This window comes from Ambystoma mexicanum, chromosome 11, assembly GCF_040938575.1.
Source record: "Ambystoma mexicanum isolate Mex_15411 chromosome 11, UKY_AmexF1_1, whole genome shotgun sequence".
Classification (NCBI taxonomy): Eukaryota; Metazoa; Chordata; class Amphibia; order Caudata; family Ambystomatidae; genus Ambystoma; species Ambystoma mexicanum.
The window spans coordinates 1,455,337,653-1,455,354,133 of record NC_090934.1 but is presented as its reverse complement, the minus strand read 5'-3'; the positions used below and the strand labels follow the sequence as shown (position 1 = coordinate 1,455,354,133).

At 48.0% G+C, this 16,481-nt stretch overlaps 1 protein-coding gene across 2 annotated transcripts in view; it reads right to left on the bottom strand.

Moving 5' to 3' along the window:
* The window catches only part of HACD3 (3-hydroxyacyl-CoA dehydratase 3), a 219,556-nt gene that overhangs the window by 22,521 nt on the left and 180,554 nt on the right, over window positions 1-16,481 (bottom strand). The gene's annotated exons all lie outside the window — the stretch shown is intronic.

The window sequence follows — 16,481 nt, the reverse complement described above, 5'->3', positions numbered from 1 at the left end:
TCAATGTCCAGAGAGGAGAACAGGTATAATTCAGGAATTTCTTTTACCACTTTCAATACGGTCTGGTGATTTTAGCACAATTTCCCTCTCTCTGCCACCAATCGATTCTATCCATAAATTCAAGCGTTCAAAGAATGTATTAGATAGATCCTCTATTGGGCCAGTCGATTGTACCTCCCCACTTTGATTAACATCTTTAATTTGATCTGTATTTTTATTCAATTCCGGTTGGTTAGATCCGGGCTTTTCCATACTTCTGGCGTGTTTCCTGTGTGGAGGTTCCTTGAAAAACCTCTGCTTATCTGCTGCTGATGGGAGTATTTTGTTGCTTTCAAATGAGGAGGAGCCAAGCCTTTAAACCCTCACTACCGACGCAAAGCATCGCAGAGTGTCTTGAGAGTTTCCTGTGTTTCCCTGGGTTGAACAGGGGTTTAATGGCAGCTCCAGGATGGATGATCCCTTCACCAAATGAAGAATGCAGGAAATGTGTCAGAGCATGGGCGGCCACAGCAGCTATCACTAGAAAATAAGACTTCAAACATGGCACGGAATTTCCATATTATCCGTCATCCCGCCTTTGGAGAAGCGGGAAGAAAGAACAGCCCATAACGAAGAGGTAAGCGCATCACGCCAACTAACTGACAACATCGCGTTGGCCGAACAGGGTCAGGATTTGCATTAGCCAGTTCACTTGCCTGTATATTCACGCACCTCATGTCCCTCACTTACTCAAACCATGCCCATGGTGCCAGAAATCGCGCTTGAGGCTGAACTCGGCATTAGCAGACCTACCCAGCCCTGTGTGCCTCTGTGTGTTCCACTGAGTCTTCTGGGTGCAGCGGAGAGGTGGCTTTGCAGGAGGTTGCCTCTGTTGACTGTTTATCTCTGGTCCTGCAGCTCAGGGTATTGGGCGACACATGCAGTCGGGACGGCTGGGGCCCTGCTTCCTGTAATCGGCGGCCGGAGCGCTGAGGTTGAGCGGCCATGTGCTTTCTCACAACCGGTCGGCAAGTTCCAAACCAGCTTACGAAAGGAGGCTGTATTGTGAGAGCACCCAAAGAAGCGATGCTATTTCAATCAAGCAACATGCTGGAAATTAAAGTATGCACCCTGTATCTTGAACTGTCAATCCAGTCTCCATCTCTGTGTTAAATATAGAAGCGAATGGTCTAAACATCAAACCTTTGAAATCTGAAATTCTGACACTACAAAATACAAAAGGAAGGAAAGGCAACAAAAAAAATTGGCACCTTGGAAAGGAAACAAATTGTGTAAATCACACAAAATACTTAGGGATGTGGGTAAACTCTAATATAAATGACGCTCCCTGGGTGGAAAGAACAAAAGCAAAAAACAATTGATAGCACAAAACCTGATCAGTAAACATTTTTGCAGATTCTCGTTGAAGGCAGTAATCTTTTTCTATAGACAAAAGGTGTACCAGCATTGATTCACATAGCAGAGTGTGCATTAGGATGTCCCTGGACACTATGGTCAACCCTTGAAACCTTTTATATGAACAGTGCTACGATTACGGAAAGGTGTCTCAACAGCTTGTATGAGATACGAATAGGGACTCACCTCAATAAATGCCAGCGTGACGTGGAGTATGCCGTCACTCTACAGGAAAACGGCAATAGATGACAGATCGCCATCTTACACATGCCCCGTAGCTGCAGAATGATCCCATACTCAACCAATGGGCTGAACGGTGTGAGGAAACCCTTGAGGCCCTTAATACCAGCATGGACATGCTCCAAACGAATCCCGAGCAGGTTAAAAAGAAACTATGGTACCAAGATTGGATTAATACTATAGACCAGAGACTTAAACACAAGTGGACTCAAAATATTGGTAGCGAGTCCAAAGCTCTAAACAAACTACACAATGATTTAGAGAAATTTTCAAGCCAACACCATAGGAATCTCTACATGAAATTTAATCATAATTATTTCCGACCAAAGAGCTCATAGTAATGCAGTAAAACCTGCCCATTTAAAGACAAGTGCAGATTTTGCAATGACACAGCGGAAACCTAAAAGCACTTAACAACTTAACACTATTTTGTCCAGCATTAAGATCCTTGAGAACTAGACCTATTGGGCCTCTCATAAAAGAAAGGCCGCTCCTCAGTGGTGAAGATTGATGGTTACTGTGTTGTAATGGAACGAACAAAAAAATGATTTTTGCACTAACCACCTACCTGGACCAACTAACCAAGCTACTAATAGTAGCAGATGACAACATGGAAGAATTAGGCTAAACCTGGACTACTATTAACTGAGGAAAAATCTGAGAGAGGAAACCCAAACATTGATAAGAACTATGTTATCAGATCTTATAGGAATCGTTTTACATTACTCATACGATGTGCGATTTGTCCCTTTTCTTCTTTTTTTAAATGTTTGTAACAAACTAAATAAAAAGATAATAATTCTGGGCTGCATAAAGGCATTCCCACCAGTTAATGATTCCTTCGACAGCACCTCCCGGCTATTATTCATCTGAATCACCGTTGTGGCCAAAGATGTTTCTTTATACTTTCCAATAGGAAAGATCGGGCTCCATCGTTCTCTTGGCAAAGCGCTATTCAATGTCATTCTGCCCCTTAACTCCTCTCATGCTGTTTTCATTGAATCCTCATACACCTGGGTTTCTGAGTTGGCCTAATGTTTCTGCTGAATATGATCCTCCGCTGTTAGAACTTGCTTACTCCCTACACCATCACCCATCATTGTGGTCTTAGTTGTAGAAGTTAGTCAGGTGGAAGATGAACTTGAGGGTCTCTTTCCAAATTCCTTTCATGACCCTCTTCATTTGCCTCAGACTCTTGGGAACATGGATCTTCTAAATGATCCAAGTATTTCCTAGAGCCTTTAATTTGGTTTCCATATTTTTTCTTCTTTTTCTTGCAGTTCCTCTTATTACTCCCAGACTGACGGTTCCATCGTATTCATTGGCTGTTGATCTTGAATTTCAGATTTCTCATGTTTCTCCTTCTCTGAAGATTTATTCAACAACTTGTTCTCGTTGGGCAACTGTTCTTTCAACTGAGCCTCCGTGGGTTGAGAGTGACTGTTCTACACATTTATCCGTGTCTAGGATTTCCAGAACTTCCAAGGATTCAACCTCCTGGGCTTTTTTGCAAGCCTCATTTATAGGCTGCTGATCCAAGCGATGTGTAATAGCGGTTTGATGTTCACGCAATGTAGATGATATGAGCTCCACCTCTTGTTTGAGGTCTGTGAGTGAGGCTGTTTTAGCTTCAAATATTGAAAAATCAGAGCAGTGACTTTCAAGCATCCCACTCAGAAACTCTACTGCAAGTTTTATTTCAGCTGCTTGGAAAAGAGGTTTACAAAAGAGCTTAGCACTATATTTAAAGCTGAAATTGATGGTAGTGATAACTTTCTCATCCATCTCTTCTAAGGTCGCATTTAACAGCGCCTGTGTTAACTTCAAAACCTCCGCCATTGAATCAAAGGACAGGTGCTCTGTAAGAAAGGAGGCAGGTTCGGCATGTAGTTCAATTCTCGAGCCATTATTCTAGCTAATATCACCAACTTCTCTTAATTCTTTCTCAGCCCTGGTTAGTGTGTTTTTTTAGTCTTCTTTTACCAAACAGTAGGCCTATAGCAAACTGCGGTCTAAGACACTCAGGGATGGATCACTTGTTCGGCGATCTTTGCCACCAGTGCCTACTTCTGTAAGGGTTGCTCTTGCTCCCAATCTAGTAAAGAAATCCTTCCTATTTTTCTGCAACTTATTTCCGAAAATGAAGGGTTTATAGTCATTGTGGTCAGTGGTAGATTGATGTACCTGCACTGTGGTTCTTACTAATACTGGGTTGCTTGGAGATTCTTGGGCCTGGTCCGATGAGGACTTTATTGAGCTCTTAACGGGACACAGCTCACTGTCCAATTTGGAGATACATGGCAAACAATTGCACTCATTACCTTTTGGATGTCGACCTTTGATAATTTCCCTTTTCCCTACTAGAGAGGTGGAGGATTCAAGTCCCGACTCACTCAATTTAATCATTCACACCCCTCCCAGGGGTGAAGGTGTAGGGACTCTGAGATCAAATAGAGGCAAATGATGTAATGGGAAGTTCTTCCAGTGATTTATGCGGGAAATGCATGGACATCTCGGTACTTGTATTTGCATTCACCTCCCCTGATGGTATTTGCTTAATTAGCATTATATCCGATATGGTGTTAGAAGCAAGTACTGGTAAATTTAATGTTTTACAACTCTTGTTACTCGTTCCCAGGTTTTGCTGTTGCGCAATTTAGACATGCAATTGAAAAAGAGGCTGCACACTAGAACATTTCCAGTTAAACAGCAATTATCGGCAGAGTCTTGTATGAGGTTCCAAGGACTCCTTTGTCCCACAGTCACGCTCACACAATTAATTACGGGTACCACGTGTGAGGCTCAAAGGACACCTTAGTCCTCCAGTCGCACTCACACGTGTACTACACTTGTGTTATTTGGAAAGATTGCTGATACTTACTAGGAGAGTGAGTAGAATGCACACTTGAGTATCACAATATCGCAGTCAGTCAGCGTATTGCTTCCAATCTTACCGAGTGTTCATTTTGTAACCGTGTAAAGATTCATCCCTTTGGCCCAAAGCTGCAAAACCGCTACCTTTGCTCACTTGGCTGTGAGCGTGAGGTCCTGAAATGTATGCAGCTTCCAAGGTGAGGTTGAGGTTTCCAAGAGATTGCCTGCACAGAGTAACTCTCTGCAAAACCGCTCACTTGACTGTGAGCGCGCACTCATTCGTTTACTCTATCTGGTGGGATACTTTTGTATTTCTTTTTAGACCTTTTTCTTGTTCCGAGTTATACCTTCCTTCAAGTTTTAAGGCATCTGTCCTTTGGCTTTACCATAAAACAACTCTCTGTGCAGTGTTGCTGGGAGCCCATTGGGCTTCCCTTTTTATTTTCTGTTGTAGGGGGATCATTTTATCCTTCCTACGTTTTCCTATTGTGAGATCAGCACACCCTGCTGAGGGGCTACAAATTATCCCCTTTCTCACTGCTTCTGTAACTTTTTGGTTACAGTGACAGGCTAAACTGAATGGCTGGTGGCACTGGTTTTATGCTAACTACTTTTGGGCAATGTTTACTTCCAGGCTGTATTCACAGCCGCGTTAGTGCACAGAAGGGTCAAACACTGACCCAAAATGGTGACCGTGTATCCTTTCCGCCATTTCTTGTTTGCTGGTCTCTTATTGGTCCTTCTGCCGTGCCGGGTGGAGGAGGTCCTGGTTTGTCTTTTGTATGCAGCGGGAATCCTTTGTGAAGCCTGGCAAGGCAGTGTGTCTGAGGCAAGAAACGGGGAGGACTCCGAAACTCGGCTGTTCTTTGCCTTCTGGGGTGCCCGCCTGGTACCAGTTCCAACTGGAGGGCTGGCTGTCCTCAAAGGACAGCCACCACCCAGTTTGAATGGTGCAAGGGTGCTGATTGGCTGAGTTCCCGCATAGGAGGCATGGATCCTGAGGCTGAAGACAAGCTGACCCCTGGAACAGAAGTATTGAGGAGGAAGCAGAGGAGAGATGTCTGCAGGCACTTCCAGATGACTGGAGATGCCTTCTGTGTAATCGCTGCTGCTCGAACCCCTTTTTCCATGCGTCTGGAGAACTCCTAAGAGGACGACTCTCCCCTGGTGAGACCAATCACTCTTGAAATTACCCTCCCACAACGAGCAGTGACCTTCACGGGCTGCAAATAGCCAATAGTCTAGGACGTGTGGCCACTGTGCAGTACACAGCCTTTAGAAGATCGAATCCTTGACTCCACTCCTTGACGTCCCTCACCAGAGTGCTGAACTGAGAAAACGAGATGAAATTGACCAGTCGGTAATCGTTCTTCACTGCCAAAAGGCTTCTTCAGGGTAACCGTAGCAAAGGCGTCTCACTTCTGGATTCATTGATGCAGGCACCATCGCATGCTTCAGGGAGACAGGGCCTTCAAGAAGGAGAAGTGATCCTGGGGTCCCTACCGGATCTGGGGGAAGAAGCGCAGTAGTCTGTTACTTCTGGAGACGCAGTGCATCGCAGTCCGTTCGGCAGATTCTCGAAGTATGCTGGTGCAGAGCTTCGGCCCTTCCTCGAGCAGCAGGCCATCCAGTGGTGCATGTTCAGAGTTACAGCAGTAAACAAGAGGAGAGTGGATAAAGGTTTCTGCTCTCATCTCCCTTCGAGTGGGGTGTGAGTGTACAAATCCCCCCCCCATGCATCTCATCCAAACAGAACGTGGTCAGCCAATGGCTACTCTCCCTACAAGCACAGCCAGGCAAGTCAGTAAGAGCTCACACACAAAGGAAAGGGGAATAAGCTCTATCGGCCATCTGGTCCATGAGTTTCCTTACCCTGAGAAGAGCATGCAAGTGCCCTGGTTCCATCTCCCCCATCTGGGAAGCCCCATGGGCCTGTCCCGACATGTCCTGTTATCGCAACGCCACCCTCCTGCCGATCCTTCTGTGGCTGGGTCGTGCCCTGTGAGGCTACCATTAAATTCCCTTTGGCCTTTTCAAGCTGATACCAGCCTTAGAAGCAGAGTCCTGAGCCAGAGGAACCCTGCACCACTGCCAGCTGCAGCTTCTTTGCCTACTTCTTTTCAGCATCGAACAAAATCCCTCCTCCAAAATCAATGAATCTTCCACAATTGTTCTTATTAAGGGCTTAAATTCCTCCTGCAACAGTGGTATCGCTGAAACCATCATTGGTTGCCAAACAACGTACATAGGGACCGTATCACAACTATATGTTGCAGAACTACTTTTGGACTCGAGTATTACTTATCCAAGCGATAAAATACTCAAAAAGTAGGCAGCATGCTTTTTTGCACACAAGTTGCCCCCCTAAAAAATGCTTGCGTAAAAAAAAAAAAGAAATATACATACAAAACCAATCAGTAAAATACAAATTCAACGCTCTAACCTTGTTCGCATTATGTTGTCAATGAAGCGGGCCACATCGTTGTGGGTTATTAACTATAGTTCTCCAGCATACAAGTAGTAATACAATACAAGTGATAAAACTAAAACAAACTAACAGCATGGGTCTGCATGGATTCCCATGCTCATGAATATTCCCTGCCATCAGGCTGGGAATCCTCAGTAAAAGAAAAAACAGCTTCACTTTCACTTACAAACTGTCTTTCTCCTTTAAACCTATCACTGAACTCTGGGTCATACTGCCCCCAGTCAATGACTGCCCTTTCCCTAAACCCCTCCTTTGGCAGTCATCTTCACATTTGGTAAGCATGTAAAGTGGCAGTATGACCAAGAAGAGCCGCATAGGGAACGGCAGGAGGGCTTGCATGTGAATCCATGCCAGACCTGTGCTGGAGAACTATAGTTACAGGTAAGTAACTTGTTCCTTCTCCAGCATTGAGACTGCCATGGATTCACATGCTCATGAATAAAGAATACATAGCAGTACAACATTACACAACCATGGGAGGTGGGGTAAGGCTCAACAGAAACAATTATTCTTACCACCGGAACAGGCTAACCTTGAAGCGAACAGGTTGCGTAGCACTGCATGGCCGACCCTGGACTCCTCCCTGGAATCCCTGTAGACGCAGTAGAATCTTGTGAAGGTGTGCATAGACCTCCATGTAGCAGCCCTGCAGATATCCAGCAGGGGCACACCAGACAGGAACGTCGTCGTCGCAGCGATCGCTCTGGTGGTATGGGCTCTTGGACGGCTGGGCAGCGGTTGGTTTGCCAAACAATGACAGTATGTGATACAGCCGGAGAGCCACCAGGAGATGGAAGCCTTGCTCCCACGGTTCACAGGACCAAACTTCACGAATAGTTGAGACTTCTTCTGGAAACTCTTTGTGCGTGCCAGATAGAACTTCAGCGCACCAGCCACATCCAGCGGGTGCAAAGTCCTTTCAGCCGGCGCCAAAAGTTTCGAGAAGAACACAGGCAGCACCAAAGGCTTGTTGGAATGGAATTCCGACAGAACCTTTGGAAGTAAGGAGGGGTGCATCCGCAGCACCACACTGGAGTCGTGAAAAGTCAGATACGGCTGTTTGCAGCATAGGTCCTGAATCTCACCCACCCTCCCGACAGGTGTGATGGCCACAAGGAAAGCCGTTTTCCACGATAGGAACTTGAGAAGGGCCTGATGGATAGGCTTGAAGGGGGCCCTCATGACATGAGCCTCGTCAGTACCACGTTGAGATCCCACGACGGGGCAGGCGCCTTCACCGGCGGGAACGATCGAAAAAATCCTTTGAGGAACTCCTTGATCAGATGGTGGTACCAAAGAAGACCGTCCTGGAGATCTGGTGTAGTGGGAGTTAGGCGCCAGATGAACCTTGATAGAGGCGTGCGCCAGCCCTGCCTTGGCCAAAGACAGCAAGTACGGAAGTATGTGCAGGGCCGTGACCCTCAAAGGATTGATCTTCTGTGCCCGGCACCACATAGGGAACGCTTCCACTTGTGTCCGTAGCACTTAAGAGTCAGCAACGCTCTAGCAAGGACCTCCCTGCAGTCCACCGGCAACTCGTACCGTCCAAACTCTAAGGCTGCAGGAGACAAGTCTTAAAGTTCAGCGATCCTGGGTCGTGATGCAGGATTGCACCTCCTTCTCTGGTGAGCAGATCCGCAACCGCTGGCAGCTTAACTGGAGGGGACGTTGACAGGCTGAGAAGGTCCGGGTATCAAATCTGCCTCAGCCACCCCCAGGTGACGATGATCATCCTGCATCAGCACCCTTTGAGCTGATTGATGACTCGCAGCAGGAGAGCCAACGTGTATAGGAACTGACCTTTCCATAGGAAGGAGAACAGGTCCCCAATGCTCCTCGGTGGTGGCACCTGCTGCTGAACCTCTGGCTTTTGGCGTTTGTCGGTGTCGCATACAGATCGATCTGGGGACTGGCACACTTGCGGAACAGCCGGTACACTTGATCCTGTCGAAGTGCCCACTCATGGCAAGAGTGCAGTTCCCTGCTGAGGGAGTCGGCGATGATGTTCTTGACTCCCGCCAGGTGAAAGGGGAAGAGGAACATCTCTTGGGCGACGGCCCAGTGCCATAAAGCCTGCACAACACTGGAGAGCACCGGGGATCTGATGCCCCCTTGCTTCCTGATGTAGAACATCGTGGTGGTGTTGTCCGTGAAGACCTTCACCGCTTTAAACGACTTGAGGGCCCAAAACAATGCCTGCAGCTCCAGGATATTGATGTGGAGATCCCTCTCCTCCGGCAGCCACAAGCCTCTTGCGTGGAGATGTCCAGTGTCTGCTCCCAGCCCTCCAGGGAAGCGTCCGTGGTGACCGTCTCCTGGTACGAGGGGCTCTGAAAACCTGTGCCCCTGGCGACTTTGGAGCGTACACCCCACCACCTTATCCCTCGACGGAACTCCTCATCGAGAGCAATCTTGTTTGCAAAGCTTCCGGACTCCTAGATCCAGCGAACGTCCAGGAACTCCGGAAGGGGGTCGCATCCGCAACCTGCAGAGCCGATCAGGTAAATGCACGATCATGCCGAGCAGCAACTTGATGGTCCACAGTGCTCTTCAGTGTCAACAGCCATTGCACCATGCCCAGCGGGGCCGCTATCCGCTCCTTCGAGGGAGCCGTCAGGCAGGAGACCATGTTGAGTCTGGCCCCCAGAAACAGCGCATTCTGCGATGGGATTAAGCAGGACTTTGGATAGTTGACGGAGAACCATAAAACCGTCAGCAGCCAGACGGCCCTCTCTGTGTGTTCGACGGCCAGTTCCCTTGACTTGGCGTCGAGGTACGGGTACACATGTATCCCCTGTAGACACAGATGGGCCACAACTGATGTCCGGCACTTCGTAAACACCCTGGGCGCCAACTTCAGTCTGAAGGGGAGGGTCTTCAATTTATAGTGCCTTCCCTGCACTTCGAAGTGCAGGAACTTCTGATGCTCCACGTGAATGGGACGTGGACGTATGCGTCCTCCAGATCCAGCAACGTCAGGAAGTCCCCCCTTCTTCCATTGGCTGAGCACGTGCTGCAACGCGACTATCCTGAATGTCTGGGACTTGAGGTATGAGATGCCGTAGGTCTAGAATGGGCCGCCAGCTCCTGGTCTTCTTTACCAAGAAGTATCTGAAGTAGACTCCGGAGCCCCGGAGTCATTTTGGAACCAGTTCTATCGCCCCTTTTCTTATCATGGCCTGTACCTCCTGCAGGAGCCCACGGATGTGCTGCTCTTGCCGGGCCACTGGAGGGATCCGCTGGAACTCGTGGCCTCCCACCATGGTGCATTGGTGGGGGCAAGACAGCCTGGATGGTTCAATCTTGCTTCGGGGCCTGCGTGTCACCTTGGGAGCGACGTCAGCCCCATCCACCGAAAGCCTTGGAACAGCCTCTGTCGGCCTCCTGAGTCATGGACTGGGAGGGTTGGCGGTACGAAGAGGACAAATTTCCCACTGGAGGCATGAAAGGAAGGGCGGTGTTATTGAAGAGTGCCCAGGACATGGGCTGTCTCCGTGTCCGTCTTAATGGCCTGCAATGATTCGTCGACGGCCTTCCCAAAGAGGTTGTCCCTCAAGGGCATGTCCAGCACCCTCATCTGGACCTCCTGATGGAAGTTGGTGGCTTTCAGTCAGCCACAATGACGAAGGCAGACACTGTTCCCCCATCTGCCGGAACCCCGTGGCTGCAACGTCCAGGCCCACAGTGATGGCAGTATAACGATGCCATCTCCCACTCCTGGGGGATGGAAAGCGCCTCGACCCGCTTGTCTGTTAGAAATTCCAGCAGCAGGGCACATCTTATACCACAGTTCTCCGTCATACCTGGCCAGGATTGAAAGCGCGTTATCCGCCTTGACTGTTGATGCCGCTGAGTAGATCACCTTTGTTCCCATGGCATCCAACTTCTTCCCTTCGCTATCCGGTGGCTTGGCTGTGGCAAACCGCCACCCCCTCCTAACCCCCCCCCCCCCGTGGCCATGTCATCCTCCGTGTCAGTAGTCACTGTGTCCGTCTCCGTGTCCCTAGGGGGGGGGGGGGCATGTGTGGAGGATGATGCAGCAGCGTAGGGTGTTGCTTTCTCTTTTTTCACTGGAGGCTGGTCTGGGGCCACTGGGATTGGGGCCGGTGGTGTTGTTGGCATCTTTTTTTGAATCTCCGACACCAGGGTGTGCAGGGTCAAAAGGATGTCCAGCGATCCATCGCTTGTAGGGGGTCGGGCAGTAGGCCTACTGGGCCCTGCGCCGCTGTCAGCATCTTCGTCACCCCTGTCGGCGTTTCCACCGTCATTGTTCCCCACATCATCCTGGATCATGTGAAGGGACACCTGGTTCTCCTCGTCCGAGGAATAAATCTGTGCTGGTCAAGGCCTCTTCACCCCCGGGGGCCCCCTTTTTTTGCATCCTAAGGAGTCTACTTCGGGCTTAGGGATTGGCATCCACTTCTCCACCAGCTTGGCCGAGGCCTGCGTCCTCAGGGGTAGTTTTGCTCTGGGCACCGCCAGGGCTACCTTGACCGGGTCAGCCCCTTTGGCCTTCGAGAGGGCGGTAGCCACCAACTCGATTGTCGACATCACCTTGGCCGGCTGGGCCTTCTGGAGCAGGTCAGACACCTTTTCCTGCACCTTTGTCTTCTCAGGCTTTTCCTGCAGCTTTGCCGGGTTAGCCGATTTCCTCCTTGAGGAGGAGCTGGAGCGATGGCTGGAGATGGAGGCAGACGGTGAAGATGAGCGTGCCCTTCCCGTCGCGGAACCCATTTGCGTTGCGACCCCGGTGGAAATGGGCTTGCTGTGCTTGGCCATCTCTTGGGCCCCCACGAATGGAGTGCCCTCAAAGGACTTAAAAGCTTGCTCCTCGGACTGGCAGATCCTGGGTGAGGCATGCCCCTGCTTGCTGCAAAGGGCAGAGGCCTTGGTGCTGAGCCACGCCGCCAGCCTACTGTGACAAACCTTCACGGTTCGCTTGGAGAACCCGAGGAAGATTTCACAATCTGCTTCCCTGTGATCAGGAGGAAGACAGTAGAGGCACTGGAGGCGTTTGTCCTCCACAAACACATTCCGCAGTCCACAGCTGGAGCAGAGCTTGAAAAGAGAGCTTCCCTCTCTCTTCCCCTCCAACATGGCCCGGAGTGGGGGCTAAGTTATATGACTATTTTTCATATGTATACTTTGATACTTAAAGTGTCATAACGTAGGTACAAAAAATAATGATAATACCTTTGGAGGTATAGCCTGTGGCCATGGCCAGTGGCCAGATTGTAAGACAATCTGGCCACGAGGGACCGGCAACGCGGTTAAAGTGGGCAAGGCCACCAGTCTATGTGGTAAAGTGTTTCGAAATCGGGATAGGTTTGAATGGGGAAAGAAATTGTGCTTGTGGCTACAGCCAAAGTGCTGGACAGGATTGCAGCAAACATGCGCGAGGACCATCAGCAAGGACCTGAAAGTATGCTTTTGCAAATCTGTGTTTTACTTTATCGAAAGTGACAAAATGTTAAGTATAAAAAATTGTGATGTCCTGGGTGTTAGTGTTAGCAGTGCATGGAGGTGGTGCGAGTTATGGTTGCATAGCTTACCATAACTGTTGAATTTTTGGGGTTTTCGATTTTACTAAACCATAATGTCCCTTGAACAATGTAAAATATATGAAAATATGGGATACATTACTCACTGTAAACGTATTTCTGGTGCTTGTATCTGCTTAGATTCACATGCTATACATAGGCCGACATCTAGTGCTACACCTAGCGCCACTCTCCGCTTACACCACGTCGCGGAATAAAATTTTGTGGTGGAAGGTGCCTGCAGTTAAGGCTTTCATGGAGGGAGTCAAAAAACAGTACCCTCCCATCTCTAATCCGATTCCTGGCTGGGACCTCAATGTCGTACTCACAAGACTCATGGGGCCTGCTTTCGAGCCTATGCACAAGGCAAGCCTTTAACATCTTGCATACAAGATGGCCTTCCTGAGCCGTTACCTCTATTGGAAGGGGTTAATGAACTACAATGTCAGTATAAGACCCCTTCGTAGTTATACACAAGGACAAGGTGGTGCTATGCCATGTCAATCAAATTATAGAGCTTCCTGCGTTTTTCCAGAACGCACAAAACGCAGCAGAAAGAAGTCTACACATACTGGATGTATGCAGAGCTGCCATGTTCTACCTTCAATAGACAAAGTGGATCAGGAAGACGGATCTTGCATCTATAGCCGCTGGAAGGGAAGGGGACCCCCCCCCCCATCTCTAAAGCAGCAATTTCTAAATGGATTGGGAACTGCATCTAACTCGGTTACTCACTTGCCAAGAGAACATGGTCCTTTAAGCCCAGAGCACACCCCACTGGAGGCCCTGGGGCACCTTTTGCCTTCATAGCAAACGTGCCTCTAGATGCCATTTGCAAGGCTGCCACTTGGGAGTTCAGTACACACCTTCAGCCAAAATCACTGTCTGGACACACATTCTAGGGGTGATACACAAGTGGGACAAGCGGTGCTAAAACATCTTTTTGCAGCGCTACCTTCTAATTACCCATCTCCTACTAGTACTGCTCGCTAATCTATGCAATGCATGTTAAGCAGATCCACAAGCATGAGAAGGGATACACTACTCACTGTAATCTTATTTCTGATGCTTGTATCTGCTTAGATTCACATGCGCCCACCCTTCCTCCCCTCTGAAGTAGAAGGCATGGTCTCTACACTTCACGCTTACAACTTACAGTCCCTCTTGTCACAAATAAATAATCTCAGGGACCTCAATGCATGAGTGTTGGGGAGAATTCTCATAAATGTGCTAATTCCCTTCACCTTAGAGACCGCCCAGCAACTTTGCTGGATTTTGAGGACTTGATTTTTTTACCTGGAGAGTGTGAGCCTTTTTTCCCCCCACTCTCATGTATTTTGATGTGTGTTTTACTCTTGTGTTCTTTGACTGTGGAGTTTTAGACAACTCCATAGGCAGCATCATTTCATTTGTGTCACACAACACCCTCAGTGCAGTGACACAGGGAAGCCTTTTTCGGCTGTGCCAAGGTTTAAATACCTTCTCTGGGATAAACTACTGTTTCACAGAGAAAGTAAAGTGAAATTGACTTTACTAATCTTTCCAAATTCCTAGACCCAGTACACCCTATCTTACAATAGAGTGCTGGAGGGGTTACTTAGTATTCCCTGTGTCTAGAAACTCATGTAGCAGTCAAATGCTACCCTTTCCCATCTAAATGGCTGGTGGCAGTGGTTTTACAACGAATTACCATGATTTATCCCGACCGCGAACAACGGTAGCGTTAAATCGCAGGAGCCATGTTTTTCAAGATGGCGTCTGAGCACCCTCTGTAAAAACAGGTCCCAGTATTCTTTTTTCGCCATTTCTTTTTGGAAAGTTCCTTCTTAAGTTTGTCTCTGCATGCCAAACCAGGTTTGGTCCCTTTGTTCCTATGCCTTTGGTGGGCTTCAGGACTGAAGACCGCCTCTAGCGCCTGAGTGTCTCGGGTGGGCAGGAAGTGAGGGAGGTGCCCGAAACTCCCTGTGCTTAGTCTCTTAGGAGACCCAAATGCACTCTGGCGTGATTGGCTGGCTGACTGTCCGGCAAGGACAGCCACCCTGCTGGGTGAGTGGCAGCTAGGCTGGAATGAATGAGAGGAAAAAGCATAAAAGGAGAGTCTCTTGGCTTGGAACCCAGAGCCGACCACTGGAACGAAAGAACCGACGACGAGCTGGAAGAGGACGGCTGCTCCAACTCCTGGACCGTTGGTTTGCCCGGTGAAGCCCTGCTGCAGGTCCAAATTGCCAAGTTCATCTCGACAGAGAAGCCCTTCAAGGACGACTTCTCCCTTTGAGCTGGTGGGACCAATCAACTCGACACTAAGCCACCTGGATACAATTCTCGGAGGTGGTTGCATTTTCCTCAGAGTGCTGCAGGAAACATAATAACCAGGGAGAGGGACACCAGTTTGTGTGCTTGACGACAGCTACCGGAATCGAAGAATTGCCCTTTGCCAGCTTTTCAACCAGTCCCAGTGCAGGAGTCCCCCGATGTCCTCCCTCTTGTCCCCATGACTGAGGCTCATGAATAGCCAGATCGGCAAGAACAGAAGTCTTCAGCTGCTTCTTTTTCTTCATTGTAAGGTACTGTGAAAACCCGACCGAGAGAACTTACCTCTCACTGCGAAAGTGCTTGAAACTTTGGCAACTTGCAGGCCTTGTCACCTTGTGACACAAAATATGAATCTTTCTTTTACAAACTACTTCTGAGAACTTTGGCAAAGACTTTTCTGTTTAACTACCAGAACTGCTTTATCCTATACAAGACTTTAGCCCATTGACTTTGGCCTAACCTATTGAATTGACTCCTCTGGTGAACTCAAACTATTTGCACCGTTTAAGAGTAAATGTAATCTTTTTATTAACCTATGCCTTTTTGCTACTACTTCAAACACTCTGAATGCCATTTTGCTCCTCCTTCAAAGTAGTTTAAATGCCTCAGAACCTGACAGTGTGAAGTATGGAAGTATATTTTTGTGTGATATCGATTGCCTCCTTCTAGTGAATGTTTTATAACTGACTGTGAAATTAATGAATAAGTGTTTTACCGAGAAACCTTGAGTGTAAGAGTTTGTTTGAATACTTGTAATTATAGACCTCTCTGTAACATCCTTACAGCTCACATTCCCCTCTTGAGATAAGCCTGGCTGCTCAGCAACACTACCGCAAAAATTTGTGTAGTACAGACTTATACCAAAGGTTGGTTTTGCTTACACCTGTAGTCCTAGTTGTGTGTAGTGGTCCCAAAGGGTACTGCATACAAACTTTGCCTAACAATGAGCAATCATGGGTACAGGGTATGTCACACTACGGATAGTATTACAGTAACGCCCTGTCGATTTCCCTCTTCAATAGTCAAAAACTTAATGTGCAATACTCTGCAACTTCCACTAGTTTTTCGGCCTATGCAAAGCAAGTGAATCTAAGCAGATACAAGCATCAGAAATATGAATTTGGTGAGTAATGTATAATATTTTTGAGGCCTGTGGCTTTGCTTAGATCACATGCTATGCATAGGCCGACATTTAGTGGTAATCGCTGAGTATTATATTTGTTTTCGAAACTCGAAAAGGGGCATGGACTGGGCGGATCAGTAATAGTATCCCTAGTGTGACGTCTACTGTACCCATAGTCCTTAACGCGTAGAGGGCTTACAATATATTGCAAATCCAGCCCTGTGAGGCCTGGAAGATGGGCAAACCACAAAATGGCAAAAGGACAGGGCAAACATCTTGTGGCACAGTCATTTTATAGTATATGGTACTCAAAGGCATTATGCAGTAAAATGAAAAAGTACACACGAGAATATAAAAAAAAAACACACTAGGAAAACATCTGCTGACACCAGCCCGTTTTGGATACATTATGCAAGTAACTATATAATTGCAAAAGACAAAGTTAAAGGGACACAAAGCATCCCTGCCGCACTTCACTTTAAGGTAACGTGTGCAGCGTAAAATGAAC